The sequence below is a fragment of the Poecilia reticulata genome, linkage group LG21 (assembly GCF_000633615.1).
Source record: "Poecilia reticulata strain Guanapo linkage group LG21, Guppy_female_1.0+MT, whole genome shotgun sequence".
Lineage (NCBI taxonomy): Eukaryota > Metazoa > Chordata > Actinopteri > Cyprinodontiformes > Poeciliidae > Poecilia > Poecilia reticulata.
In genome coordinates, this window is record NC_024351.1 from 25,079,024 (window position 1) to 25,105,957 (window position 26,934).

Here is a 26,934-nt window from a genome sequence, read left to right on the forward strand (position 1 = left end):
TCACTGGTTTAAAAAAAAAAAAAACTTTGGGGTTGTGGCTTATAGTCCGGTTCGGCTCATAGTTAGGAAAATACGAACTATGATCCTTCCTGGATCTTTTTCTGTGAAGAACCCAGAGAATGTTATTTGGTTGTGCTTTCTGGAAAACAATACATTTTTACATCTAGGCACTCCTTCAATCGTCACACTTTTTCTGTTACAAACTGACTCTGGCCCCCAGCAGAGAAGGGAAAAGTTATGTGGCCCTCACAGGAAAAAGTTTAGGACCCCTGCTCTAAGCAGTGGTTCCCAACGCTGGTCCTCAGGGACCACTGTCCTACATGTTTTGATGTGTCTCTATATTCTGGCCAAGCAGATTCAAATGATTGCATGACTTCCTCTGCAGTCATCAAGCCATTCATTTAAGCAAGGTGTGCAGCAGCAGGGAGACAGCCAAGCATGCAGGACAGTGGTTCCTGAGGACCAGGATTGAGAACTGCTGCTCTAAAAGAACATTTTCCTAGGCTACCACAAAATTTTTGAACAATTCAAAGTAGTAGCCAAAGCTTCACAACTCTAAAATGATATACATATGACATAGTTAAGGAATGAATGCAAGTGGGACCCAGTGATGGCATAACCAAACTTATGCCTGGTCTCTCTGGCCTGCTGCAGATTCACTCAGCTCAGGATGCTTCATGAAATACATATACAGTGTTTTCCTTGACACAGAATCCCATGATGTAAGATTTGCTAAAATTGGACTGGGTTCATGTGTCTCATCAGTTGTCTGCACAAGCTGGCAAAACTGGCTAAATGACAACCTGACAAAACGTGTGACCTACCAGGTATGTTGATGGCTACTAAGTATGTTTAACTGGATATTTTACTTTTGGTGTAGAGTGATGAAAACATACATATGTAATATTATTATTTTAATCTATGCTGAGCAGCACCACAGGCATTTTTGGTATTTCTTTGCGTTTTCTTTACGTCCCATGAGGAGATAAAGAGGTTTGTATGTACATTTTTTTGTTCTAAGGGTTTATCTCTTTTTCCCAGAAAATGTTAATAAGATGTGTGTTTAGTTGCTGAAATGAGAGGATTAGTTGCTGTCACTCTTTGAGTTTTGCAGCTAATTTGCAACTGTGGTGGAGAGTCGATATTTACACTGACTGATTTATTCTTTTCCCTACTTCTTTGATCTTTGTTCGACTGTCACAAGTTGATGTCTTTGTCAGATGTTCCTGAATAAAGGTGAGACCTGCCTGTTCCTCCCAGTTTGGCAGGAGGTAAAAAAGCTCATTGGAGATATAAATATAGAAACATAAAGGTTGTCATGAGGTGCAGCAGCAATAATTGATACAGGCTTTTTTTTTTTTTTATTGGGGCATTATCCAATCATCTCTGCTGAATATAGCTGTGCTTTTTATAGTTCTCAGTAGTGACAGCATACACAGATGTATTTACACTACATGGAAAGTCCATTCCATCACCTTTCCTATAAATTATTACCTCTTTCTGGAGAGCTGTATATTTCTTTGACAATGTTTTAAAATTCATAGGCTTTTACTGAAACATAGGAATTATAGGTTGGTGATGGATTCCTCCTTTATTTATTGTGACTTCCTACGGGCAAAGACTGTAAACATTTTTGCAGTGCATTTGAGCTGTCAGCTCATAACCTTTTTTCACTCATCTGTTCCAACAATTTTTCTTATACTGCAGCTCTAAAAATATTCCAGAACCGTCAGATTTCCAACCCGGACAACCTCCTTCCCCATCTCCCACCCCATTGAAAGACCTGCGAGTGTAGGTTTGTAACACATATCATAGATCTCAGGAAGAGAGAAAACCTGCAGCAGGCAGTGGATTCATGCATGTGAGTGAGTGAAACTAGGATTGGTGTTTTGGATTGAGATATCAGATCATCAAAAAGGAGTTTAGAGGAAAATGTCAGAGAAAAGAAGCTCAGTTTGACAATAGATGGTTTACTGCGGGTCAGCATTAGACTCGAAATGTGGCTGGACAGCTTTCGGGCCTTCAAGGAGAGGGATGCTCCCATCAAATGGAACATTGAGGATGATTATTACATGACCAAAAGCATGAAGCTGGATGTCACTTTGACCGGCGGAGGCTCTGCTTTGGTAAGGAGGAAGTGAGGCGACAATATGTCTTTTGAGGTGTTTTTATTTCGGAGCTCCAAGTTACACCAACATCCTCATCAACAACCACACTTAGTGAAACACAGCAGCTTACACTTATACCTGAGGCAAGTTCCACTTACACCAGGTGAAGGGGTGACCACAAAAAAAAAGGACAAACAAACACTATTTACACAAACCTACCAACAATAAATGATCCAACAAATATTTACATGCATGCAAATTATTAAAACTAAACTATTCTAAGGTCAATCAAAAAGTAAAGGTAACAAAATACATCCTCAGAGTATTACCCCTCTTAATGGAAGCTGGTATGTTCCAGGAGCATTTGTCTCCCTCTCTGCTCCACCTTGCTGAGACACACCCAGAAAGGCAAGTACTCAATTAACTCAAATTGACTAATCTAAATCAAAACAAACTGACATTCCCCCCCACATTCTCTGAACAGGAAAGATGGCCAGTCTCCCTACCCAAAAAGAATGTTCACCAAATGTCAAAGTAACTGAAATAAAGAACTGATACAAAATACATTTGAACTGAAAATAACATAATATCAATAATCAACATGGGATGGAACCCCCTGGTCTCCATCACACTGGAGCTGCTTGAAGTGAAAAGGGGATGGGGGAGGGTCAGAGGGCTGGGGTTATAAGAGGGAGGAATCACAGAAAAGGACTTGGGAGATTGGGAGTAGGCCAATTTAACACGAGAAGGCACACTTAACACAGGAATCAAACTAAAATGGTTCGATTCTCACAACAGAGCTTACATTCCTAGTACTTACTTCCTGTCAAAATCAGTTGTCTTTCAGGTCTGTGTTCTCCATAGTAAACGTGTACCAGGTTAAAGTTGTTGCCCTCAGAGTAAAGAAGACAACCTTCCTGTTCTTGGCAACAAGCTGAAACGTTAATGACTTCTTTCACTAAATCACCATGTTTTATCAAATTCATATTTTATTGTGAAAACATCTGTGGTGGGATGGTGTTCCACCCTCCACCACTCTGTGCACCGGGCACTGTTGATTGGTGGGCCTATAAAGGCCCGCCTTTATAGTTGGGCGGGCCGCTGCAGGGTGCGTGCGTCTTTGTTTCTCCCACTGTTGCTACGGTCGGCGGCTACATGTCGGCTTGTGGGTTTGGTCGACTCGTCTGCGATCAGAAGTGGGAGTTTTGCTATCTGTGGCTGAGATCATGGTTGGCTTTTGCGTGCTACACCTGTCGTGCGTTTCTGCAGTGTTGCTCTGATGGCGTTGCCGGCTGCAGCTGGAGGTTGTTGTGGCGTGCGGCTTCCATCTGGTCCTCACCTGCTGACCCGCTTCCTCCCGGGTTAGGCTGTGTTTCCACCCCTGGGTAAGCTACCTGCCATTTAGCTTTTGATTTGTTTTATCTGTTAATTGGTTTTCTGTTTCAGGCAACTGATTGTTTGGAGCTGCAGTGCTTTGGACGCTCTGCTGTCTTGTCTTGCCGTTGTTTTGGCCGCTCTCAACTAACCCTTTTGCGGATTGGGCAGGCTGTGTGGGCGGGGCGTTACTCCTCTGGCCCCATAGAAGGGCATTTGGAAGCCGATGACAATAATTTGTTCCATTGTTTTCTTTTATAGTTTTGTTTTGTGATTGAAGTTACTAATTTGTTTTCTTTTTGTTTGATTTACTAATTTCTTTTGCATTGCATGTTTGTTATTTTGGAATAATTGAACTTGTCCGTCCTTTTTTCCTTTTGTTTCAGGGACCGAGTAGTAGACCTGAAGCCTCGTTTTTAAAAATGTTTAATATTGGTTCTAAAATATTGTGCACTGATAAATCTGTGTTCGGGTGCATCTTGTCACTTAAAAAAAAGATCACCACCTGCTGGTCACACATCGAACATCCTCCAAGAACCTACACATTACATCTACATTAAAACTTTTAATCAGATATTTTTGTATTAGAATTATTATTCAAATTAGCTTTATTAGCCAACGTGTGCACAAAAAAATCTTTGGTCTTGAAACGCAAAAACACTCGCATTTTAATTTGTTTATAAATGTATACATTTTAGGGGATGGATAAAAAGAACAGTATATAGATATATTTTAAAGTTTAAAAAAAATAAATAAATAGAAAATAAAAAAAGCAGTGTAATAGTGGATAAAGGCTCATCTTTTTATAGCAGAGTAACTGACCACTCAGGCTGTAAGGTGTTCCTTGTGTTCATCAGAGATGTGGTGAATGGATTTTGCAACAAAAAAAATGCCCAGTTGGGTGAACTCGCACGCACCCTCAAGGGTGCGTGCGAGTTCACGCACCGTACATGTGTTTTGTGGACTTGGAGAAGGTACCGGGCCCATACTGTCAAGTTCCTGTATGACCGGTGTCAGAGTCTGGTTCACATTGCTGGCAGTAATTCGGGCTCGTTTCTGTTGAGAGTTGGACTCTGCCAAGGCTGCCCTTTGTCACCGATTCTGTTCATTACTTTCATGGACAGAATTTCTAGACGCAGCCAAGATGTTGAGGGGATCCATTTTGGTGGCCTTAGGATCGCATCTCTGCTTTTTACAGATGATGTGGTCCTGTTGGCTTCATCGGAGCATGATCTGCAGCTCTCGCTGGAGCGGTTCGCAGCCGAGTGTGAAGTGGCCTCCAAATCTGAGGCAATGGTCTTGAGCCGGAAAAGGGTAGAGTGCCTTCTCCGGGTCTGGGGGGATGTCCTGCCCCAAGTGAAGTAGTTTAAGTATCTCGGGATCTTGTTCACAAATTAGGCTAGAAGGGAGCTCAAGATCGACAGGCGAATTGGCGCAGCGTCTGCAGTACCGATCTATCGTGGTGAAGAGAGAGATGAGTCAAAAAGTGAAGCTCTCGATTTATCGGTCGATCTATGTTCCCACCCTCATCTATGGTCATGAGCTTTGGGTCATGACTGAAAGAACAAGATTGCGAATACAAGCAGCCGAAATGAGTTTTCTCCGTAGGGTATCTGGGCTCTCCCTTAGAGATAGGGTGAGAAGCTTGGTCATCCGGGAGGGACTCAGAGTAGAGCTGCTGCTCCTTCATGCGAGAGGAGCCAGTTGAGGCTCGGGCATCTGGTCAGGATGCCTCCTGGACGCCTACCTGGTGAGGTGTTCCGGGCACATCCCATCGGGGAAGACCCAGTACTACGTTTCTTGGCTGGCCTGGTAACGGCCCGTGATTGCCCTGGAAAAGCTGGAACAAGTGGCCAGGGAGAAGGAAGTCTGGGCCTCCCTTCTTAGGCTGCGACCCCCATGACCCGACCCTGGATAAGCGGTAGAAAATGGTTGGGTGGRTGGATGGATGGTGACGAGCAACCGCCCAGGGAGGCATCTTGTGGGGGTAATATCAGCACATCTCCCACCTGGACCCCAAATACTCCCCTGCCTCCAGCTCTTACAATCAGAGGATGAAAATGTCAAAAAATGTCAACAGTGCCTAATGCCATTATCATACAAACACCACACCCCCTGCCTAGGAGGGTGAGGTGTTCACTTCAGGATACTTGATGGGAAACGGTTATGTCCTGAATGTGAATGAATGAAGGAATATGTATTTTACCTAGAAAGCAAGCGATGGTAATTCAACATTGAATTACCATCCTCCCCTCTGTCCTCTCCTCTTTTCTCTTCTTCTGTCCTCCTTGTCAAGATCTTGTTGAGAGAATTTTATTATAAGGCGAGGGTTAATCACATTTTAAATTAAGCATTATATGTTGAGTGGGTTGTGATTGCTTTCTGTACATTTTCTTACTTGTCTGTAAATTTTATTACCGACTGTGCATAATACGTTGACACAAAAACTTCTATAAATTACTACAGGCGGTGGAGAGGTTCATCCCCCTTTTTACACTAGTGCTACACAGCCCCTTTGCTGCTGGCTTGTTTGCAACCAGCTTCTGAATTTAATTCTACTCTGAGCATTTTTGCAGTATGTTTGGTGATATGCTTTTATCTTAACTGTGTTTATTGAAAATAACTGCATTGTTTTGTGCCTCTTGTAACCCATGTTATTTTGGGGCAACCCAGATATTTTTAATAGTTGAGGTTATGTCTCCCTTTGTAATTTTTTTTATTCTGCCCACCACTCTAGGCCTAAGTATGAAATCCTGCAAGAATTTGTGGGATTTAAGGTTGTAAAAGTAGTGTGGGACCTCTTGGTTGGTCTGGGACAGCATGTGGGGGACAAAAAAGTTTAGGGCTGGCTGCTGTAGGTGGGCTTTAAATCATTTTATCATGTGCCTACTGATATGCCTTGCAGTTTCTATCTAGTTTTTATCTATTAATTCAATTTACTTATAAGAAGGAAGTGTTTGTGGTGATAATGACTTTAACTAATATTATGAGGAAATTGACTTAATTTTCTTATTTATGCTGCTCAGGTCCCCATTTGATGGTGAGCTACAACTAGCCCAATTCTCCAGTCATTTCAGTAATATGTCATGGCCAACTGTGTCAAAGCTTCACTGAGATCCAACAGAACCAGAACTGTGTGTGGTATGTTGATTTGGATTCACCTTTAAGGTGAGTGGTGGGCGGCACCAACGTAGCCTTTAAAGCCAGGGGTGTGGCTTGTTTTGAGCTGTGGAGACGGCGTTGTGGGAGCTTCTGTGATCCTGTCCTTCCTCAAGCATCAAATAATGGTCTTCAGGATTGTGGTTGTGTTGATGGTCCCGTTTTGCTCTCTGGGAGTTCGTGTGGTCAGGCACACGTCGTGGGCGTGGAGTTCTTAACCGAGATCCTGAGGTGTTCGGGACTTGGCAGTGGATTGCTGTGTGGTTCCCCCCTCCCTCCTCCTGCCGCTTCCTGGTGCGCACCTGGCCTAATTGTCCGTGGCGCAAGGGGAGCGCAGCCACGCCAACGCCGTTGTTTTGTCCCTGCTTTTGCTTCATGCCTTTTCAGCTGGGTGTCATTTACCCAATTGATGATTTATTTTTATTCTGGCCAGGGTTCAACCGTTTATGGTGAGTCCCTCTATTATTTTTCAGTATGTTTATTTACAGTTTGTACTTTATTTATTTATTTTGTTTGCATGTAGGTTTAATTTGTCAATTGCTTGCATGATTTGTTTTATTTAGTTTGTTCGTTGCTTTGCTCGTCTTGCTTTTTGCTGTTAATTTGCTTTGCATGTTTTTCTTTGTTTGGGTTGCAGTGTTTGTTTATTTTCTGTATTAATTTCTTGTTTAGTTTTTAATTGGATTTGAAAACAGAACTTGCCACTGAAGAGCTATTGTGAAATATGTATTTTGTGAAGTTTGTAAACTGTCTCCTTTAAAGTATATATTCTATTGTAGGCCTATTTTAAACTTTTGGAAAGAATAAATCATTCATTTTTAAACATTATGATCCACCTCTCTTTGTTCTCCCGACCTGGCGTGGCCTTTTTGTAGATATTAGAAGCTGACTATTCCTGGTTCCAAGATCTCAGGTGGCGTTGTTGGTTGCAATATTTTAAAATTTAATAGGAATGTGATGACAATTCTAGGGGCCCTGACCAACAGGGGACCCTCCACAATTTATTTATTTATTTATTGTTCATAGAAATTAAAAAATTGGGGCCCTGTCAATTACAAAATTAATCATATTGTATTTTCGAAGATTGTTTTTAGCAGTAAAAATGTAATGTTCCCACTCCCAGACCAAAAAACACACATCCATATTTGCCCTTAACGACTGTGGCAGTTACTAAGCTGCTAAGAAAAGTTAGAAAATCAAGTTTTCAAAAAAAAAATAGAGGGAAAAGGCAAGAGTGTTAATTTATAACCCAGTTTTTCTCCAGTAAGCATAGCTACCAGTGATGGCAGATACCGTATTTTCCGGACTATAAGCCGCTACTTTTTTCCTATGCTTCGAACTATGCGGCTTAGAGTCCGCTTATAGTATGTGGATTTTTCTTCAACCACCAGGGGGCTCATTAGCAGGATGTGAATCATTGGAAGTCAAAATTGGAAATAAAAGAAGAAATTGCCCATTAAAACTGAATTAGGTTTTAATAGGGAATTGAAATTTGAGAATGTTGTTGATCAGTTAAATAGCATTGAGGGGAAAAAGATTTTTTGTTTTTTAAATAATACTGAGATGATTATGAGAATTTGAGGTATAGATATTAGGATCCAATAGATGGCAGTAGTGCAACTATAATGGAAATAATGGATGAAAACTGCCGTTGAAATCTAAAGAAGCAGAAGAAAGTGCCCATTTTCATTTAGCACATGCTAGTAACAGACAGTAAGGAGATTTTTCTCTTCAAACCCATGCACCCTCATAATCAGTTCAGTTAAATCTAAACTTGGCAACTTTTTCTTTTACAACCATAATAAATGTGATATTCATTTGACCTGTTATGACTCAAATTTTGGGTGTCTGCCCCCTCTGCTGCTGCTGCGTCGTTGTGGACAACCTGGAGCGGCAGAGATATCTGCGGCTTATAGTCCGGAAAATACGGTAAATGATTTTCTTGTAACAATAAGTTGTTTCTCCACCATTAGCAAATTTAGCAGTGAGTGAATGAAATTGATTGACAGCGCTAAGAGCGTCCAACTGTTGTTTTGGTCAGAACAATGCATTACTTTAGCTAGCAATAGTAGTTCAGGAAGGAGATGGAGGAGATTGATTGTTTTCACAGATTATCTATAACAAACTGCTACGACATGGCGTAGCAGTTTAACAAATATGGAGAAAACATTTTTTTTATTAAAGTTACATACTGCAGCTTGAATACAATGCAACTACATAGCATGTTTTGAGAAGTCTGGATTGCTTTATGTATATTTTGCATGTTGCTTTTGACTGTTGCTCGTGGGGAGACATTTCAGTAATAGAAAAAATGTAAGCAACCTACTTGCATACTGTATGCAGACTGAATTTTAATCTTGCTTGTGAAATTCATGAGGAGTAAATATTGTACTAGTTATCAGTATTGGACCAAAGAAAGCAAGGCAGTTGCAAGCCTTTGAAATTGTGACGCTTTTGATGGGTCAGATAGACTCAAGACACTGTAACAGCAGCTGCGTGAGGGGGGGCCCAATACAATTTTTTGTCAGGGGCCCCAAGATTCTTGGCAGCACCCCTGACTGTCAGTGAACACGTTGACAAGGGCAGTCTCAGTACTGTGGTGATCACGGAAACCAGACTGAAAGACTCAACAAACTCATACGAAAGGCTGAGTTTACTCCACTGGAAGTGGTGATAAGAGACAGATTGCTGAAGAAGATCAGAGCTATCAGGCATTATGCCTCTCATCCCCTCTACAGTAAGAAGCAGACATAGGCAACAATTACTACAGCCCAGATGTACTAAGGAACTGTCATTAAGTGGAGTTTTGTGGTGGTGAGGATGGACGCGGCAGGACCGAGGTTATGATGAAAATATGATTTAATGATGAAAGCAAGGTGTACAGAAGTCCAGGCAGCACAGGTGCGCAATAAGGCTAGAAACTCAGACACTGAGTTTCTAGCCTTATTGCAACTGGAAAGACTCAAAATGGGCACGGGGAGACACAGGCTGACATCTGACACAAGACAAAGGTCAGACCAGGAGCAGGAGACACAGGTGGGAGCATTCAGGGGCAGACAGACAACACAGGAACTAAACTGACACACAAAAAACCAAGTTTTCACAGGAACATTCAAGCAAATCTTTCTGCCTGAGGCTCAGACTTTTTTAATACACATGTATCAGAGTTGTGCATTTTCAATTATTTTTAGTAATATACTCAGTGATATATGTATCTTTCAGACTATCACTGCTCATTATTTTTTGTTGTATGTTTTTATTAATAGCATTATTTATTTATTTAAATTTTTGTTATGTGCTGTGCTGGGAAGAACAAATTTCCCCTTTCGGGGATCATTAATGTAGCGTTATCTTATCTGTCTCTGAAAGCAGTTCTTGTGATGTCCTGCTTGTAGTTTTCTTCACTATCTTGCCGCAGTGACTACAGCTGAGGCTCCTGCTCTTCTCCTCTTACTCCCCCCATTTTGATTTCCCTGTCATATATTTGCTTTATTTCTTCAAAACCAGATTATTAAATGCTTAACTAGTGTCAACATTTTATTTTTTGGTCAAAAGCACACAAAACATTGTGGAAGCTAATGTCTCTTAGCTAAGAGTGGTGAGCTAATTGGCATATTCTAAAGGCACAGTGCCCTTTGGTAGTGATTACCCCGTTAGTGATAGAGCATGCAACATTATTGGCCTCATCAGTCTGTTAAAACTTTGGCAGTGTGCTTTAGGCCTTTTGGAAACGCTATTGGGTAAAGTCATTTGAAATTCATTTACTTGCAACAGAATTTCAAAGCTAAATGCTTTGCATGCAGGTGTCCATAGCATAATAACAATAATATCAACTGATTTGCTTCCATCTGCTCCCTGCATCAGAATGCAGAAAGAGAATTAGAATTACATCTGCTACCCAAAAAGCTGAACAAACTCCCTTCTAACAAAAGACATGAGCACCTTCTTCAGCTTTCCTGCACTTGGAGAGGAGGATGCAAATGAGCAGGCTGTATCCAGTAAACAAACAAGAGCTGAACAAACCCTCCCTAACTCTGCAATGTTTTCAGGAGCTTCACCTCAGCTGCCTAATGAGCTACATAATTTGTCTCAGATTCATTTTACAAGATGCAGCCGTGTTTGTGTTTATCTGATAGCTTGTGTTTGGATAAGGAAGTGGTGCACAGTTTTTTAGAAGTAGGCTGTTCATCATTTTGCGCAGCGACTGGAGACTATGAGCCGGACAAACCTCCCCACTCCTCAACATCCCTCTTAAAACATTCGCCTGACTGCAAGCCATATATGTGACCACTTTCTGCCAACATGGAAGACGGGCTTTATGGGAACAAGTGATTTCTTTTTCAGCCTGGATCATGGGTCAATGGCCCTTTCTCTCGCTATTTCATGGCAGAGTTGGTGAGACTGAAGAGCTCCTCTAACCCGAGCTCCCCATTCCCACACATTCTTTGGGGCTATTGAATCCTCCAGAGCCTCACAGTTTGTTCTTGTTCTTTTGCAGCATTGTGTTTTACTTTATTGATCCTAACGAGGGCATGATTTGTGTCATCCCAAAAAGCAGAGCGAGCTGTTTGTCCAGATTTATGTGCTGCACCTTCAATGAAAATCCCTTCCTAGTAAAATCTGTAACACGCCTTGTTGTTATCTTATTGAATAACTGCCATGATGACAGAGTTTAGGGCTTTTTGTCACTGTAGCTGGGGTCTCATCAGACAGTCTTGTAAAAAAAAAACGCTTAACTTACCTATAAAACGTGTCACTTGTAACTTTTTATGTGGATATTACGATATTGATAAAACATAATATTGAATTGATGATGTCCTTTGCTATCCAGCACTGGAGGCTTCAGAATCATTCTGAGAAAACAACAAAGGCATTTATATATCCTTGTGCTTAGGTATGACACAGTATACCAAAGCAGGAGGATGAGTAGAGGTATACTATATAAGTAGTGTGTCTGTAATACGATGTTGAAAATGGTAACAGAACTGAGAATGGGATCATTCTTACTCATCTGCATTCTTCTGGAAAAAAAACTGAAAAAAAGAGATTAATTTGAAGAAATGTAGATATCACAATGAAGCAATTTACTAAGCATGACCTAATGTTTCAACTATTCAACTATAAATCAAATTTTAAATTATAAACCAATTAAACTCCTGTCCTACCCACACCTTCCTTAATAAAGTTCTGCCTGTCATTCCCTCTGATCTGATTCAAATAGTAAACTCATCTTCAGATGTTTTCCCTCAGGCTTTAGAAACAGCAGTTATCAAACCACTGATAAAACATCCGGATAAATCACTGCTTCAGAATTACAGGCTGATCTCCAACATCCCATTCATCACCAAAATGACTGAAAAAGCTGTTTCAACAGTTGTCTACTAACTATGACCAACAGTTTTGATGTCTTTCAGTCTGGTTTCCATGGTTACTACAGTACTGAAACTGCCTTGTCAAAGTGTTCAATAACAGTCATATAAACACAGACTATGGAAGAAGAACCACACTGCTGGTTTTGTTGGACCTCAGTGCAGCTTTTGACTTTGTTGACCATGACATATAATCCTGAAACGACTGGAAAGTTAGGTAGGACTCTAGTCTCTAGTCTAGTCTAGGACTCAACTGGTACAACTCTTACAAAAAGAACAATAGAAAACTTCTCATTGAAGTGGACAGAAGTCACATGTGGGGTACCCTAAGGCTCACGCTTTTGACCCTTCTTATTCAATATCTATATGCTTCCTCTTACTCAAGTTATATCAGGAAGTACGATTAGCTACCATAACTATGATGATACATAGATCTACATTATGATGATTCATCCAAGCACTGATGATTACAATAAATAAATGTGTGGATGTTCGATAACTTTCTCCAATTGAACAGAAACAAAACTGGATAGATAAAAGATAAAATTAGCGAGACAACTTAAACAAGATAACTCCAATAACATTCCACTAATTAAAAAAGATGGTAAAACATTCACCGCAGCCAAAGACATAAATAGGATCTTTGAAGAGTTTTATAAAAACCTCTAACCATCCACTAATAAACCTGACACGGAAGAAATTAATGTTTTTTTCTCATCATTGAAGTTGCCTACCATCTCCAATGAGCAAAGAGAAAAATTGGATTCTCCTATCACTTTGGAAGAAATCAAAACCACGATCTCATCTATGAAACCTGGGAAACCTGGATGGCTTTCCAGTCAAATATTATAGAAAATATATTGACACCGTTGCCCCAGTACTTCATGATGTATATAGAGAAGCCTTTGGGTCAGCCTGGCACTTTCAATAAGGCTCTGATATCACTTATTCCTAAAAAAAGATAGAGATGTTTCAGATCCATCTAAATTTCAGACCCATTAGTCTTATAGGAGTAGATTGCAAAATATTAACAAAAACACTAGCATCATGGTTAGAAAAAGTACTTCCGGTTATCTTAAATGAAGACCAGGTAGGCTTTATTAAGAACAGATCTTCAATCGACAATATGAGAAGGGTTACCCATCTAATACATTTAAATTACTCTAATCCAATCCCTGTTGCGGTGCTCTCTTTGGATGCTGAGAAAACCGACCGCGGGTAGTGGGGGCGGTCACCACCTGCACGGTGCTGACGGTCACGGCTGCCATTTGCATTTGGATTTGGATCTAAGTTCTGCAAATGGGTGGAAATATTATATTCTAAACCAAAAGCAGTAATTATGAGAATTGGTCAGTTATCCAAATTTTTTCATCTTTCCAGAAAGACAAGACAAGGCTGTGCCTTGTCCCCATTGCTCTTCACGTTGGTTGTGGAACCATTAACAGTAGCGATAAGAGTTGACCCAAAAATTAAAGGAATTCATGCAGGAGGAAAAGAGCACAAATTGCTTATGTATGCAGATGACATCTTAGCTGTTATAGCAGATCCAATCGTATCTGTTCCAACTCTGTTACAGTGTATTGAATCATATTCAAAATTTTTAGGATGTAAGATTAACTGGAACAAATCTGAGTGTATGCCCATATCCCAAACATGTCACTCAAATGATATTACACAATTTAACTTCAAGTGGGTTCCCTCGGGTATGAAGTATCTGGGTATACAACTTCACTTGAATCTAGAGGAAATAATGCTACTGAATATGGAACCGCTTCTTCAGAAGATAAAAGCTAATCTTAAAAAATAGGCAAAATTGAAACTCTCTTTATGGGGAAAGGTGAATGTAATAAAAAGGGTGATGGCCCCATTATTCAGTTATGTGTCCATGATGGTGACCATGATGTTGACATTCCATCCCAGGTTTACAAACAGTATGAGATTTATGTTAAGGACTTCCTATGGGACAAGAAGAAACCCAGAATTAGCATTAAGAAAATGTGGTGTGCAAGGGACATAGGGGCCATGGCCCTCCCTAATGCAAGGCTATATAATCTCGCATTTGAAATATCTAGGTTGTCCAGATATTTTGAAAAAGGAGAAACAAAGCTGAGCTGTATGAACATTGAAGAATAATTAGTGAACCCTTTCAGACCAATAGATATCCTTTCTCGTGGTAAAACAGATAATAGAAAACCTCTTCCCACAAATTCAATATTAGCACATTCTAAATTAGCATGGAAGGAGATGCATAAAATACGTAGGATATCACATTTTAAACAGTTGTACTCTTCATTGTGGTTTAATCCGTCCATCTGTATTGGAAGGAAAACTGTTTACTGGGAACAATGGCTTGTGAAGGGAACACGTATTGTGGATGATCTGTATACAGATGGGGGTTTTGTCTTTTTCAGATGTCATGCTGAAATATAATAGAAAAAAGATAGTTTCTGGAAATATCTACACATTAGAGACTGTATTATTAAAGACAATTTCATACATAAGGATAATCCAATACAGGAATTTATGGACTCAAGTAATATCAAATATAAGGTATCCACATTTTATAAATTATTTAATAGTATGCAAAAGGATGTATGTAAAAGTCTGGGGATTGTCTGGCAGAGGGACCATGGCTGCATTTTTAGTGATGAAGAATGGTTGAAAATATTGTGAAATAATGGGAAATATATTACAGAATCAAGAGGGAAATTTACGCACTATAAGATGGTACATAGATTTTATTTCACCCCATCCAGGCTCCATAAAATGGGTCTGCTCACCAATAACCTATGTTGGAAATGCAAAACTGAATCAGGAACTTTTATACATGCGATCTGGGAATGTAAATGCATTTCCCCATTTTGGAAAATAGTATTACAGTACATTGGAAAGTGGATAGGTGTGGGGATACCATGTCGCCAAGTCTCTGCTTATTAGGGGATCCAGCAGTGATGCCCAATATGCCAAAACACTGTGGTGCAGGTGGGGACGGTCACGGCTGCCAGAATAATCCTCAGACTATGGAAATCTTCAGCTGTTGGTTAAAAGCTGGTTGGAATTAATGTTGGAAATAGTGTCATATGAACAGATGCTGGCCAAACTAAATAATGACATAGAAAATTTCAATAAGTCCTGGAACTGTTTCCTTTTCTGCAATACTGGGACAAGTAAACTCCTATGATGAACTGCTGTTTTGGAAAATATTGACGAGTGATCACTTCTGTTTACTGTGGTTGTTTCTGCTAACATCGAGGATATTTAATCTTTTGTGAAACTTTTATTGATTTGACACGCATTGACATTGTTATTTTGTTTTGCTTTGTTTTATTTGTGGTTTTTGTTTTGTGAGGGAGTGGGGGGGGAGGGGGGGGCTATGTACATGTGTTCTGAAACAATAAAAACTTTAATAACAAAAAAAGATGGTTTTATTTTAATCAATATCATCAACAATCCAAGGCAGAATATCAGCAAATAACAGACATTTGTATCCAAAAGGCAGTATTAAAAACGGATCTGCAGGGTTCAATATTGATCAGAGACAAATATTATTCAAGCTAAAAGCAGTCAGCTAAAGGTAGACTTCCTCCATCACCCACTCACTAAAGTCAACAGGTGAGCAACAGGTGATCTTATAATCACTACCAACACCACATGATCCAGAGCAATGCCTGTCCACTACAACTAAACAGGTACGGAATTTCTTTGCTCCATATTTTTTTACATTTGTTACCTGTTTATTTCCCGCATGAAGATGAAAAAGATGGGTAACTATCACCTACTGAGTAGTACAACAGATAAAAGCATTCTTTTCTTCTCCTCCTCCTTCTTCCTCTTCATCATCTGTATTTACAGGGTGGAGAAGCGGAGCTTATTATTACCTCATCGTGTCTGTATCCCAGCCCAGCCCTCTCTCCTAAAGGCATTTGAGTAAACACAGCTAGGTTGTCGACATTAAATCCTGACTCTGCTCTGCACCACACCGTCTCCCTGGCCCTCTTTCACTCACAAGATATATTAGCAAGGGTCCTTTCTCTTCTCACTTTCCCCAAGAATTCACACAGATGCATTTCCCAACAAAAGCAGGCCATTAATCTCCTGGAAGGTAACACAATCTCCTTGAAGCTAAGGTGCAACATGCCACTCTGTGATTTAGTATGGACACACAAGGACAAGCAAGAATACTGAGAGACAGCAGCCACTTCACACACTGTAAAGATCACTAACAAACTGCAAACTGAGCACACAGGGCTTTTCAGGGATCTCAGCATTTGGTGACACTTTCACCAGGGGAATAGAAAAAGCAACTTGAAGCTGATAAAAACACCCTATATGTCAACATAACCCCCTTCAATCAAGTCATTGTCACCATATATATTTTTGTTTTGTAGCGTGTCAGCATAAATTAGAATATCAAAGTATATACATTGAGTCAGAGGATCATTAGTCACAGTTTAGTTTTATTTAACATAGTTGTTTCAGCCCTTTGTCACCATTCTGCCCTAAAAGATGTATATTTTCAGTAATATAAATTTCCACTTCTTAAGGCTTGCAACTAAATTTTCTGACTGTGTATACGTAGTACTGAAACCTCAACATTTTCCTTCAGTTTTCCAGCAGCTCTACTTGTGCACTATAAGTTCAAGACCCTACTATGTTTATGCTTTGTGTCACAAATTATTTATAACAATCATGCAAATAAACTAGGACCCTGTTTTTGAATAGGGTTATTTCTCAAGAAGACTTGATTTAAAGGGGGACTGTACTGATATTCTGAAATTTCCCAAGAGCCAGTGTTTGCAATGTTTCTGAGGCAACCTGCATATAGTGTTGTTGGTACAAAGATGAACTGGGAAAGTAAAATTGAATACTCAAGGGAGTCAAGCGTTACATGTGGATTTAAACTTGGTGGACAAAGCACTACAGTAATAAAAGGTACCTGAAGACTCACCACACAATTGTTTTCAAAGCTAAGTCCCTACAGACGGTGCAACCCAACAATCAACTTGTGATGAATTTATTGTAAGCTATGAGATTTCATATTGTGGTGCATATGTGCTAAAATTGCTGTAAGGTCAATTTGTTTGCGTATGTGCGTTACATCAATATATGGAACATGGTGGTGCTAGGATTGACACTGTCAATAAAATAAGAAAATAAGTAATTGTTCTTTATTTGGCAATTAAATGTTACTGAAACATGGGAAATATCAAGGCCAGCAAAACTGGCGGGACCCGACAAACAGTTGTGGCCTTCAGGTGTTGACGTTACGGTGACAAACAAATATAGGGGCCTTTTAAAAACATCCACTCGGTACTCACCATATCCATAGAAGTGTAAACTCTTGCAATAATATAGATGTGACCACCCCCCACACACTTTACGGCCCTGCCCTGCCCATTCATTGGTCCCACCGGACATTTACACAGACTGCACACAGCTCTGACAATCTGTGACTGGCATCTTTGTCTGTACTTATATGCAGACAGAGACAGCGACAGATAAAACCTACAACATTGAAATCTGGACCAAAAGGCTCAGTTTGTCATAACAGTCGCCCAAAGGTTTACATACATGCTCCAGCTCCGGGTCGGGATCAGGAACCGGTCTGACTCTGATACGGTCACTGTCTAAACCAAATCTTTCTAAAATTAAATGAGAATTCTGTATTTGTGCCACATCTGGTCCAAATGCCGTATTTATAGAGCTGTGGTGACGTTTTCTTTCCACCGGACAGTATTGGAAAAAAAACCTCTGATGTCGGTCATGTCCGTTAACGGGTCCAAATGCTCACCTACACTTTGCTCAGAGCAATTATTTTTGCTAAGGCCGAAAAATTGCGCAAATAGTTTTTTGTTGTTGTTTTTTCGTCCAAAAGCCAGCCAGCCATCAGTAGTCGATGGCTGCTGATGGTTTTCAGGTCTCTGTTGGCTGCTGAAATTCATTTTTGTTTGTTAAATAACACATTAAAGTTTAATCATGGTGTTTTTCATTTTGTTTTTTATGCAAAAATATTGTCAGCAGTTCAGCTGGTTAATGTGTCCCACGCAGAAATCTTTCCTGTACAATTAGTGGAACAGCAAACATAATCTGCGCCTTTTGGCTTCAGACCCAGAGTAAATAGCAGCGCTACGCCGTAACGTGATGATGCGCTGGAACCATTAGTTTGTCCTGCTACTGGAGGACACTTGACATCTATTTTTGTCATGAAGTGGTTTTGGAGGTGGTGAGAAAGACGCTGGCAGGCCCAGGTAGACATGATGTAAATGATAATTTAATGATAAATTCATACAACCGAGAGCAGACTGACGACAGGAGACAAGACGATTGACTTGGACCCGACAAGAGACAAAAACAACAGGTGGACTTAAATCCASAGGGAGGGTAATCAGGGAATGAGACACACCTGGGAACAATCAACAGTGAAGACAGGAACTTGACTAAACACAGAAAACCTCAAAAATAACTACACAGAAAACACAGATCGTCACAATTTTATTATATGGTTTTACTCTTTCAAATATTTGACCAGTCACAATTTTTGTCATATTCTATCCATCTTCGACATTATCATGCGTATTTTGCACTTGCAATTAATCGGTGAGCAGAGGGCGCCCGTGGCTGTATGCACCGTGCAGACCTTGACATTTTCCTTTAAGTAAAAAAAGAAAAGATTTTTTAAAATTATTTTATTATCTAACCCTCTTTAAAATTGTAGAGAAAAAAAAATGTTTTGTGTCAAAACATCATGTACATAGCTCACATCTGTGTGGTACATACTTTGTAGCCCAGATGGGGTGTTGGGAATGCCAAAACCTAAATCGTATTGGTCAGTTTACTTTTATTTGGCAGCCCTGCGCTTTTTCTGTAAGCTACCGGGTCGCCGGTTTATGAGCTTTCTTTGTGGTTTGGCAATAAAGCTGACGGGTCACCCGGTTGGACAACTGTTTAGGGTTACCGCTAATTAACCGGCTAGCTACGCATGTCAAAAACACATTGGACTCTTCAAGTTTGACACGTGTGCACTTTGCATCTGGTTTAAGTCTATGTCTATGTGAAGTGTCGGACGCGTCTTCAAAGGCTCAAAACGCAACAAACGGTTCAAATCGCGCCTTGCTAGATGCTCGAAACGAGCTACAACGGTTCTGGACGCGCCTGACACTCAAAACGCGTTTGGTGTGAACACACCATAAGACTGAGTGTTAAACAATTAAATCTAGTTGAAATGTTTGCCAAAAGAGTAGAAATTAATCAAACACTGTTGCTCCGCTTGCTCTGGATGTCTGACACACCACCTCAACATGGGAATCTCTATCCTCCAATCACACGGGTAGGCTTTGCTTTCATGGCCTTATTATTTATCATTAAAAAAATAGATCCGCTGTTTTAGGCACGTGTGGCCTGTATTTGTGTGGTTTAGGTTTATGCTGGTTTTTCACAAGCACATGATGCGCTTTGGAGATGTGGTTGTGCTCTTGTGGGTCAGGTGCAGTAATAGTGTTGTGCTGCCCTCTGATAATATCCTGCAAGCACCGCTGGGTGAGCAGTTACTTAACCATTAAGCATATGATGTAATGATGACAAAACCTTCATACAACATGTTGCTTTAATAACATTAATCTCTGTATTCAGCTGTTCATGAGGTTGGCTGCAGGCATTTGTCCAACTTTTACATTTTTTCAGACTCCAGTTTTAAAATGGAATCACATTTATTTTGCTGTCTAATGCTCTGTGTAAAGTGCACCTTGCGCATTTTCCCCACTGACAACTTTTAACCATTTTTTCTGATTATTTTCCACCAAATCTTTATGACCGCAGTGCATTTAATAGTCAGCAATCAGTAAATCAGTAGCCAGATCGCAATGTATAGCAGACCTGACAACTTTGGCCTTCAGGTGAGGGGAGATCACTTCAGGGCAAATTGTGACAAATCCAGAGTTGATTGACAGGTGCCATCATGTCAACTGAGCAAGTGCGCACACCTGATATTCAAAATGACGAAACACCTCATGGCCCCCCCACTTCAAAAATGAATCCGGCTGGTGAGTAGGAAGATGCACATCTCTGAGCGAACAGCAACAGAGAGACAAGGCAAATATGAAAATGTTTGAGTGTTTTAGAGTGGACAGGTTGACATGAGACAGAAAGGAGTAGGACAGCAACACTGCAGACACAGAGCTAAGCAGACCTGAGCATCAGAATCACAGTTATTCAACAATCACCTCCTGATACTGATATTAGGTAATGTATGAAATATTTGTATTGCTAAAAGCAAGGTAAAAAAAAAAAAGACTTTTGAAAAAAGTTACATCTGTTTTTGTATGTACAGCATATTCAGACGTATGCCGTAACTGGCTAAAAACATAATTCATTTTGTGTTATTTCCAGTGAATTAATCAAAAGGTTTTTAAATTTTACATAGAATTTCTAATGCCTCCAATAAATGGCTGAGTTCTTTACATTCTTTTTATGTCTGACGGTGTTGACAAAAACTCTGGACACAATTTCAAATATTGCGTTCCCTCGCAAAAGGTTTTGTGTATTCTCGCAATACTGTACTGATCAGTTTATGCGGCATAATTGAATACTTTAAGCCTTTCTTACGGTGGCTGCCGTACTTTCTGCTTCAATACGAGGCTATGTAAGGTTTTTCCATGAATGTTAATATCTTTGTGAAATATCTGAAGTTTTATTTATTTTTCTTTAGTATAGAAATGCACCACAAACCTATAACCAGAAACTTTCCGTAAGTAGGAAAGAAATAAAAATACATCCAAACTATTTGGACTTTTTCTGAGTTATTACCGTGGGGTAATAAGTCATCTGTCATCTGACAGTTTTGATTGTGTCTCTGTTGTGCTGGAAGTCTGAATGGTTTAAAGGGCCGTTTCCATGTGCAGATCCATCTCAACCCACAGACACAAACATGCAGTTAAATAGAGTTTCAATCAGTTTTTGCACCAAAGAGTTAATAATAATAAGTTTTCACTGAGGCTCTGTAAGTGTCATATGAATGAAATAAGTAATTATTGATATGCAGGGGTGCCGCCAGGAATCTTGGGGCCCCCTGACAAAATATTTGTTTGGGCCCCCCTGCACAATTTTTGAGTCTATTTGACCCATAAAAAGCGTCACAATTTTAAAGGCTGCATCTGCCTTGCTTTCTTTGGTTCAATTCAGATAATTAGCACAACATTTACTGCTCATGAATTTAACATCCAACAGTCCACATCCAGTATGCAAGTAGGTTGCTTACATTTTTTTCTATTAGTTTTAGATACTGAAATGTCTCCCCATGAGCAACAGTCAAAGGCAACGTGCAACTACACATAAAGCAATCCAGACTTCTCAAAAATGTTATGTAGTTGCATTTTATATAACTTTCATAAAAAATAATGTTTTCTCCATATTTGTTAAAGCTGTCACCATATCATAGCAGTTTGTTATGAGACAGATAATCTGAAAACAATCAATCTCCTCCATCTCCTTCCTGAATTACTATTACTGGTTAAAGTAATGCACCATTCTGACCAAAACAACCAATCAGAACTAGGTGGACGCTCTTAGTGCTGTCAATTATCCTCATTGACTCACTGCTAAATGTGCTAATAGTGGAGAAACAACTTATCATTACAAGAAACCGTTTATCTACTGTCATTCAAGCTGCAGTATGTAACTTTAATAAAGAATATGTTTTCTCCATATTTGTTAAAGCTGTGAACTGAGCATTCACAGTTTTGTGCTATACTAGTTGTAGGACGGCACAAGTCAAGGTGGTTGGGGGGAAGGATGAGCAGCACCACATGAGATTGTCATTGACAGCGTAAAAACTCTCCTGCCACTGACTAGTTGTTTCCAACGCTGGGAGAAAGCAGAGGAAATAGATTTTTCACACATTACCTTTCATGCCATACTGTCACAACATAATGACAGTTTTAAAACATATGTGGAAAAAAAATTATATAAAAGTTACATACTGCAGCTTTAATTTAACTCAGGAGAGGACGGGTCAGGAGGGACGTGGGTTAGAGCTACTGCTGACTGACTCACCTGTTAAGTGGTAAAAAGTACAAAGCACAAGTTAAATATATAAATATGTACGTAATTTATTTCCTTAATTCATTAAATGCTCGATAAAGAGAGGCAAACAGTAGTCTGTAGCTAAGCTAATTATGCTAAATGGTTGATAATCTCACACAGTCTACTCACCTCTCTTGGAGAAAAACTGGGTTATAAATTAACTCTCTTGCCTTTTTCTCCCTCTCTCTCTCTTATTATTATTTTTTTTGAAAACCTGATTTTATAACTTTATAACTTTCTTAGCAGCATAGTAACTGTGACAATCGTTCGTGTCTTCCACTGCTAACAGCGTCACTCTGAAGCGCTCCAAGCAGGAACGAATCATTTAACTCAGATAGGGTAGGGGGGTACAGGGCAAATATGGATGCGTGTTTTTTTTTGGTCTGGGAGTGAGAACATTACATTTTTACTGCTAAAAACAATCTTTGAAAATACAATATGACTAATTTTGTAATCGACAGGGCCCCATTTTTTTTATTTCTATGAACAAAAAATAAATAATTAAATTGTGGAGGGCCCCCCGTTGGTCAGGGTCCCTAGAATTGTCATCACTTTTCCCCCTATACCGCGCACCTGTTGATATGACAGGAGCACGTGGCTTTTGATGTGGGCGTGACTGTCACCAAGTGTGAATGGGAAGGTTACTGGCGCGGTGGCTTTGTGTGTATGAGGAGGCAGCACTTGTGCATTGTTTGGCCCTGTCAGTCTGTGTTGCAGTCCTTGTAAAGTTTGAAGCATGATAATCAAAATGGAATAAATCTATAATTGTGACAGAACAAATAAGTGGCCTGGAGTTAATTGGATACAGGCGTCCGACAGATGCGATTCCCCGGGTTAACTCAGTGCGGCCCTCTACCACCATTAGTTTACCGCACATTTAGGCTTTTTACATATATATATATATATATATATATATATTTGAAATGTTAAACTGACATTCGTGACTACAAAATAGACCAGCAAATATTGCAGTAAGCATATTGCGAGGGAACAAAAGTTATTGCGAGGGAATGCAAAAGAAAACATTTTGCCTGTGTCCCCTAGAGGGTTCCATAGAATGCAACCTGCATTTGACTTGGAATGAATGTTTCCAAGTTTCAGGTTTTTCAGTTGTCTTTTTTGAAAGAATACTTACTGCATCATGCCTGCAAGTATTTTGCTTTTTTTTTCTTTGTCTAAATAAAGGTAATTTTATGGTTCCATTTTGCCAGGTCACATAGTAGTATGTACTGTATACCCAAAGCAAAACTCTAATTAATGAATGGACTAAGCTCTGATCTGTCCATCCAAATGGCGATTCCATGCATAATGAGTGCATACGCTCAAAAAATGTGTGGCGCCATATTTTCACACAAGTCATCATTTATAAAAATTAACAGAGTGAAAGTTTGTGTAAATATACGCGCACTTTTTACATGTACAATAACAAACTACAAACACCAAAACTCGCATTTGGTGGTTTTTAACCAGATGGAGCATCATGAAAAATCATGTTAAACTCAGTTTTTCATGATTTTTATCTTATTGTTTAAACTTGAAACAGTGAAACTAAAGCATTTTATCCTCATACTGGTAGCACACACACAGATATATAAATCCAATAAAATAGGAAATTGTCTCTTAAAAATAAAACTATTTGTTGTACATGTAAATGCACATGGGTTTGTGTGCTGAAGTGCATGAAATGTATGTTGTTTGTGGGGCAGCTTTACTCTCTGAAAAAGAAAATTGGTTGGATCATCAGATTAACTCCAAACAGGCCAGGATAGATGATTCTTAAGGAGTATAGACAGACACATAGACATAAGTAGCTGTGGAAAGGTCTGCGTAATAGCGTAACGATGTCAGCTTTGGCACTGCCGGAAGACGGATGAATTCAGAGGGAGCATGTGTTCAGAGACCATATTGATCTGCTGGGACATGTGGATGGTTTATGAGCCTTCAGATTAGCTGGACAGACTATCCTATAGCTCAGCGCAGAATTTGCCCCAAAGATGGCACTTGTTCCAATGTGCTTTAGGGCTCAAAGGTTTAAAGAAGTCGTACGTTACCGGTGCAGCTGAAGCCTCTGACAAGTCGAGACAGTCATCATTCAGTCGAGCCATGCTAACTTTGTGAATGTTCTTTTATGAATACAAAGCACCTCCATTCTTTAAATGTGCAACTTATATGCACAAACCACCACCCCAGTCTGCCAATCCAGGAGAACTGCCCCCGATGTCCATGCGATATTGCAGAGTCGCGTGAGCCAGAGTCTCCTCCTTAGGCTGCCACCTTATTGTGGTGGAGGGGTTTGAGTGTCCCAATGATCCTAGGAGCTATRCTGTGTGGGGCTTTATGCCCCTGGTAGGGTCACCCAAGGCAGACAGGTCCTAGRTGAGGAACCAGACAAAGCGCAGCCCGAAGACCCCTTATGATGGAAAATATCTTTGGATCTGGCGTTCCCTCGCCTGGACGCGGGTCACCGGGGCCCCACTCTGGAGTCAGGTCTGGAGGTGGGGCACAATGGCGAGCGCCTGGTGGCCGGGCTTTTACCCACGGAGCCCAGCCGGGCTCAGCCCGAAGAGAAGACGTGGGTCCCCCTTCCAATGGGCTCACCACCTGTCGGAGGGACCAAAGGGGTCAGGTGCAGTGTGTTACGGGCGGCAGCCGAGGGAGGGGACCCTGGCGGTCTGATCCTCGGCTGCAGAAGCTCTTGGAACGTGGAACATCACCTCTCTGGTGGGGAAGGAACCGGAGCTAGTGTGCGAGGCTGAGAGGTTCCGGCTAGAAATAGTCGACCTCACCTCGACGCATGGCTCTGGTTCTGGAASCAGTCTCCTTGAGAGGGGCTGGACGTACTTACACTCTGGAGTTGCCCACGATGAGAGGCGCCAGGCAGGAGTGGGCATACTTTTTGCCCCCCATCTTGGCGCCTGTACGTTGGGGTTTACCCCAATGAATGAGAGGGTAGCCTCCCTCCGCCTACGGGTGGGGGGATGGGTTCTGACTGCTGTCTGTGTTTACAGGCCGAACAGCAGTTCAGATTACCCACCCTTCTTGGAGTCCTTAGAGGGGGTACTGGAGAGTTCCCCTCCTGGGGACTCCCTTGTTCTACTGGGGGACTTCAACGCTCATGTGGGCAATGACGGTGAGACCTGGAGGGGCAGAAGTTAGGGAAGTAGAATGGAAGTTACCAGAAGTAGAGTCAGCAGTAAGCAATTGTTTAATAAACCTGAAACAACTGTCAAATTCATTACAACAGCTAGACCAATAATAGAGCTTCGGAGCGTGACGTCACTGCTCTAGTCGGAGGGGTATCAGCGCCTTCTTTGGTGTCCATAAACAACAGTCTTGCAGTATAAAAACAACAGTCTCGCAGATTTTTTTAATCCAAGTTACTTAAAATAATTTAGCTATGGTACAAACTTGCTGCGTTATTGTCTGTAATGTCCGATCACACGACTGAAACTGTAAAAAGATGGAAAACGGACTTTCGTTTCACTATTTTCCTGCTTGGAAACAATGCGAGGAGGCTAAGCTATCGGAGCTAATGAAAAGAAAACTAATGTCCTGGTATCAGCGTTGAGACGCTGATGTTACGTTCTCCAACATCCCCAGATACCTACAAGTTTGCTCCAGACATTTCCATTCGGGTGAGTGTCTAATTTTGTTCGATGATTTTGTCCGAGTGTTCATGTTAAGTTTCTGTTGAATTCATTTAGGTCGGGCTAATATTGTTTAGGTAGCATAGTCCGAGTTTTGTCAGCGGACCTCGGGGTTATTACATTATTGTGAAGTAAACTATTTTACTAGTGTTATCAAATTTAGAGCATTAATACTGATGTGTGTTCTGATATGTCCTCTTAAAGGCAAACCGACGTATGAAATGGATGAGCTCAATCCTGACTGGGTTCATCGCTGAATATGGGTCACTGTGAGGTCAACGGCACAACGTCGGACCGACATGGGCGTCAATTAAAGAGGCGATACAGCAAAACCATCAACAAGTTACTGAGACTGTTTTTATTATTTACCCCAGAAGAGGTAAATAATGAAAACACAGTAGAGGCAACAGAAGAGGAGTAAGTTGGAGAGGCTGAGGAGGAAGAAACCCAGGAGAGGAGCTCAGCAAGGCTGCAGACTCTGAAGAGGAACCATTTGTGTTGAAATACAGTAGGAAGTGGCTGTTTTCTCTCATTTAATAATTTAATGTATTAAACATCCATGAGTCGTTTGATTCAAGCACTTCAAGTTGCATGTAAACAGGTGAAGAAATGAATCATATTTTAAGTAAAAATTTGATATTTAAATATTTCAGGTAATAAACATACATGTAATGAAAGATTATATTTTTAAATAAATATTTTATGTGATTAAAGTAAACAATTGTATAATCCGACATCTGTCAGGACACTGGGTTTTTCGGTTTGTTTTACTTTTCATTTTATTTAGCTTCATGTTTTTATTAACTTTAGTTTAGCCCTTCATGGTCCTTTTAATATTAGAGGTATTTAGTGTAGTTAGAATTATATTATTGCTTTTCCTTGTTTGTCTGAGTCCATGTCATGTGGAGAGCCATTTCAGTCAAAATTAAATAAATAAATAAATAAATGGGTGAAATAAATAAAAAAATGAGTAAAATAAATCAGAAAATGAAGAAAATGAGTGAAATAAATAAAAAATTTGTTAAATAAATAATTTAGCTTTTTCCTTAACCCAAATTTTTATTTATTTTTCATATTATCAATTTCTCAATTTCCCTTTTTTCATTTATCTATTTTTCATTTACCCATTTTTCATTAATTTATTTTTCATTTAACCATTTTTTAATTTAGCTTTTTCATTAACCCAATTTTTTATTTATT

General features: G+C 40.1%; 1 long non-coding RNA gene across 1 annotated transcript in view; it reads left to right on the forward strand.

Moving 5' to 3' along the window:
• LOC103458050 (uncharacterized) overlaps positions 1-26,934 on the forward strand; it is a 35,147-nt gene that overhangs the window by 7,615 nt on the left and 598 nt on the right. The gene's annotated exons all lie outside the window — the stretch shown is intronic.